The sequence below is a fragment of the Cervus elaphus genome, chromosome 5, assembly GCF_910594005.1.
Source record: "Cervus elaphus chromosome 5, mCerEla1.1, whole genome shotgun sequence".
Classification (NCBI taxonomy): domain Eukaryota; kingdom Metazoa; phylum Chordata; class Mammalia; order Artiodactyla; family Cervidae; genus Cervus; species Cervus elaphus.
The window spans coordinates 109,372,656-109,378,145 of NC_057819.1; positions in this window are offsets into that span (position 1 = coordinate 109,372,656).

Here is a 5,490-nt window from a genome sequence, read left to right on the forward strand (position 1 = left end):
CAGTCTGTTGGGGCAGTTTGCACCCACACTTCACCCTATGGAGAGCAACAAGACCCAGGGAAATGAGCATGGTGACTGGCCTTTGTGGTGGGAGGGATTAGATAAGGACCCTGCCCATCCCACCTACCTCTCCCAGAGGACACTAGGAGAGCTTCTGGGCAGGGACTGTGGGCAGGGAATGTCTGGGCCTGGGGAGACACCCGGTTAGGGCTCAAAGAAGGGTGGGGGGTGCAGGGAAGAGCTTCTGGGGTGACTCTCCTCCCATGATCAGGAGCATCTCAAAGACTGATGGAGTAGCCAGTCTCAGCCCCGTGGCAGCCCAGCACAGGAGGAGGAAAGACCCAGGTTGTGCCCAGGTTTCTGACTCGAGCCTAAAGCCCTTTTACATCCTCTTCCCCCTTCCCCGCAGCCCACACCCCCGGGCGGCGGCGGGAGAGATCTGTGGGGGGCAGGAAGCGAGGTTCCACCCCTCGGCGCCCTCCGCGGGACAGCTGTTCTGCGCAGCTGCTGGGGGCTCTGGGGGCTGCGGCGGATTTGATTTGTTTCAGGCCCCAAAATAGCCCTCGTAGCAGGAAGCAGCCCCCTCCCCTGACCCCTCCAGGGCTCTCCATCCGGGGGCTGAATTGACACCTTAGAGGTTCTGCCCCGCCCTCCCGCTGCATTCACCCTCTGGTCTCGGGAGACCCACTCCATTTTTCTCTTCTTAGCCGTCTCCCCTCCTCCAGGAAGTCTGCCTGGACACCCCCTCCCCCCACCGTGCCTGCAGCGGCTCTTTGCCCACACACGATCCCCAGCCAGGCTCTTGGGAGGTCGGACGCGGGGGAGTCTATGGCTGAGGGCCTGTGGCCAGGCACGGGCGGGCTGCGGAGGGCACACAAAGACGCTGCCCTGGCCTTTGATGAGTAATCGTCGTTCCCTGGAGCCACGATTCCACTCGGCCCCTTGCCCCCGCCCCCCTCCAACTCCTCAAATAAGACTCGTTTTTGTTCTGAGGACACAATGCGAGAAAATGTCACCCAGGGGGCGTGCCCCCTGGCCCCAGCCCTGAAAACCGGAGCTCTTAATCACTAGGGCTCCTTCCTCCCCAGCTTCCCTCACCAGCAGCTGGCTGAGCTGGGGGAGGGGGAGACAGTAGGGATAGGGGGACAGCCACCACCTTCTGGGGTTAGACTTACTCCAGCCTGACTGCCAAGCCGGCCACTCTCCTCCTGCCCTGGATGCGGCCCTGGCACCAGTTCCTCACAAAGCCCAGTTTTGCTCAGTTCTCAGCTGCCATCCAACCTGCCCAGGTCCCCCAGCAGGGAGAGGGTCAACTTATAAAAAATGCACAACGTGAGAGTCACGAGTTAAGTTTTATTTGGGGCAAAATGAGGACTGCAGCCCAGGAGACAGCATCTCAGACAGTTCTGAGAAACTGTTCCAAAGAGGCTGGGGGTGAAAGGTCAGTATATATGCCATGTTGGTGAAGCGGGAATACCTGCGATCAAGCACATATTTTTCCAGAAAGTTTCTGCTGGTCATGAGGAGCCGTTGTCACCATGAAAGATTTTAGTACTTTTCTAGATGTGAGAAGATACAAGAATTGGGCTCTTGAAGTCGGCTCCTGAAAGTATCTAACTCCCAGCATAGCGTGCCTCATTTCTGCTCTCTACCCTCAGCTCCTTTCCGGGCTTGAAGGTTAGCAACTACATCAGCATGCGACTTAATCCTTGCAGAGGTAGATGGCAAGTGCCCATGGCAAGTGCCAGTTTGCAGTTAACAGAGAGGAGCCTTGAAAATGCACCAAAAGCTCCAGAAAGGGGCTGTACCCGAGAACAGTGCCAACACGTTGATAAATGCTACAAAGAAAGCAAAAGAGCATGACAGAGTGATCGTAGGGCAGGAGGGCAGAGGTCCTCTCTCCAGTGAGGCTGGAGTGAGAGCCTTCCATGCAAAGGCCCTGTGGCCGGTGATGGTATTAAGTACTTTGGAGGGCCCAAACTGCCCCCTCCATTATACCCCTAAGCATCCTTCTTCACCTGCCCCAAATAAACACAGTATAAATAAGAACAGTGCTGGCTATGCACACAGTTGCTAGATGGTCCTTGGCTCCCCTTCCAAAAACACGGCTGCTCCCAAAAGCCTTCTATATTGAAATTCTGGAACCTTCACTACTGAGGTCTTTTTGTTTATTGGAATATAGATGATTTGCAATGTTGTGCTAGTTTCCGGTGTACAGCAAAATTATTCAGTTATAATATATCATTTTCTCAGATTTGTTTCCCATATAGGTTATTATGGAATATTGACTATAGAGTTCCCAGTACTATACAGTAGGTCCTTGTTGATTATCTTTTTTACATATAGTAGTGTGTATATGTTAATTCAAAACTCCTAATTTACGCTCCTCCTCCTCTTTTTCTTTCTTAATCCCCACAGCTCATGCACCAACCCACCCATCTGATCTGCTCTCCCTCCCAAACCTGCGCTGACCTGCCCACTTCCTCTGCCTTCACTGTTACTCTCCAGCTAACACCATTGGGCATCTGGGCCACTTCGGTGGCCTCTGTCTGGTGTTTCAGCTCCACGCTGTCCCCTGTGATGCATTTTCCACAGAGGAGACAGAGCAATCTTTATGAGGTGAAAATTAGATCATGTCACACCCTTGCTTAAAAATCTCTGAAGACTTACTGCTTTGAGAATGAAACTCAAATTCTTCTTTATTGGGTTGGCCAAAAAGTTCTTTGGGATTTTTCCATAAGTTGTTACGGAAAAACCCAAATGAGCTTTTTTGTCAATCCAATAGGAGCAGGGAGAATGGAAGATTCACATGAGATAAATGATGGTGGGTTCTCACTGAGTGTGAGGGAAGACATCAAGAAAATAGTCAAATTAGAAGGCTGAGGATGATGCTACTACATCACCCTAAGAATGTGAGCTGAATGATTAAATTTGTGGACCTGAGATCCAGTAAGGGAAAAAGAAATCCAAACTCTTATTTTGATCCAGAGGACCCAGCTGGAAGGGCTTCCCCAACTTTCCCCACCTCGTTTCCTACCACTCTTGCCTTTCCTTTTCTCAATGGGCTCTAGCAGAGAAAAAAGAAGATTTCAACCCAGCGTGCAATTTCCCAGGCCATTCATATATTTATGCATTCATTCAGACTCCGGTATTGAATCGCTGCCACACATCAAGCATTGATTAGATATGGAGATACAGAGCTAAACAGGGGCTTACAGTCTAGTGGGGGAGGCAGACAGATAGTAGAGATATGCCTGGGAAACTGGGAAAGGCTTCACAGCTTTGAGATCAGACTTCAAGGAGGAGCCCAAGTTCACCAAGCAAAAATCAGGGTCAGAATTTTCGGTTGAGGGGGTGATGTCTGCCAAGGCAATAACCCTGAAAGAACATGGGCTGCTTCGTGGGGCAAAGTGTGGTGTGGATAGATCGAGGAGCATGCTGGGAAATGCACTTGGCTGCAGAAGCAAGGGTCAGACCATGAATGGACTTGGAAGCTCGTTAGGACTTTGGATTTATCTTTAGGCCACAAGGCTACAGCCAAGATTTTAAAGCAGAGATGCGCATAATCAGATTTGTGTTTTAGAAAGAGCTCTCTGGCAGCAACACAGATGGATGATAGATTAGAGAGAGGACAGGCTGGAGTCAGAGAGACAGACCAGTTCCGGAAAGAAATAACATAGGCTGAACCAGGGCAGGGGTGGCAAGGGGGTGAGAGAAGGGCACATTCCAGGTAAGACTGTCTGGACTTTTGGTGAATATGAGAAAGTGAAGCGTGAGAAGAGACAGGTTGATGCTGATACCCACACCTCAGGTCAGGGTGATTGGCAGGGTGGCAGGGCCGCCCCTGGGAGGAACAGCAGGGAACAAGAACAGCTTAGAATCGGTGTGGAGGGTTCAGCCTGGGTGCGTTCAGATGCAGGCAGGGGGGTCTGGCTGTCAGCTGGGAAGCAGGCTGTGCTTGCAAATGAGATACTGAGAGAGTAGGGAGGATCTCAGCGTAGGTTCCCCAGTCTCCCAGGGATGCTGCTTGTCACAACAGTCCCCTCCGCAGAGAACTGCCCCTGAACTGGGGGCTGCGGAGGGGGAAGTAGGGGCAGGACGCTCTGCATTGTGCACCTGCAGAGATCAGGGAAGGCCAGGGGTCCAGGGGAAGGGGCGGTGCTGGGAACCGCGGATGGCAGGACCCCGTGGTTATGGAATCCTTTCTTCAACCGTAGCAGAGGGCCTCAAAAATCATCCAGCTGATCGAATCCTCACATCTTACAGATGGGGAAACTCAGGCTCAGGTGAGTAGAATGGCCTGGCTAAAACTGCCCCCCAAGTTGCTCCTCCTCTGGGTTGGGGGGAATGATTAGATTTGCTTTTGATTTACGCTCAAGCTGCCCATTTCCACAGAACCTGGTACCCCACTCCCCCCACCACCCTGAGTGTGACAGAGGAGGCAGCCAGAGCCCAGGTCAAAGGGGAGGTGTTTCTGTCAGGCCTCTGGGGCTCTTCCTTCCCTCCTGCTGAATGCTCCCTCTCCCTAGAGAGCGCCACCCTGCAGTCCACTCGAGGACACTGGCGCCTCCTAGTGGTCACACGGAGCACTGCTCTTGGTCCCCGGTCAGCGTGGCGTCCAAGTCCCTGGAGCATAGGACCTCAGTCCCCTCTGACCAGTCTCCAGAATGGGCCCACTCCCTGCTCCTCGTTCCCCAACAGAGGACTGCAACTGTAGGACGTTCACTCTCCCCAGAGCTGAGGCCTGACCCCAGCAAGACCCTCTCTCTTCCAGGACAGACTCCTGGGCCATGACTGATGTGTTTCCATGGCTTATAATCCACATCCCACCCTGTTATACCTAGATACTTTCGCCAGATGGAAAGCTCCTCGGGGCACGAACCATGCTTACTTCACCTCTATATCTTCAGAGTCTGACACAAGGACTCACACATACTGTGTGCTCAACGGACGCCCACCAGGCTCAGAGCGCGGCCTCTTTGCACACACTCCCCAGACCAGCATCCTCCTCTCAGTTTCAGCTCATCATGAAGCTCCCCCTTTTAAAAAACCCAGATGACTCTGCATGGCTGGTGCCAGTCCCTCCAGGCTTCAGGGGAAATGGAGAAGCACCTCCCAGAACGGCATCCAGCTGTCTGTAAGGGTCTGTACCGAGCCCCCAGCCCTCCAGGCTCCAGCCTTCCCTGCCCCCCCTCCCCGACTCCACCTCAGAGAGTGAAGGTGAATCAGAGACCTTATCAAGGCTTTGTCAGCACTTCCCAGACCCCATCCTTCTCTTTTTTTCCACATGGTCTTTTAAAAATTGAAGATTTTTGCTTATTCAACAATCCTGGGGCAGGGGGAAAAAAGGAAAAAGAATAAAAATGGGAAAAAAATCTGGGGGAGGGGAGGGAGGTGGTGTAATTTTCATGGGTTTTTCCCTCCTTTTTTATGTGAAGAGTCAGTTGTGTGTGGCATCCAACCAGAGTGCAACATTTTCATTACTCCTGG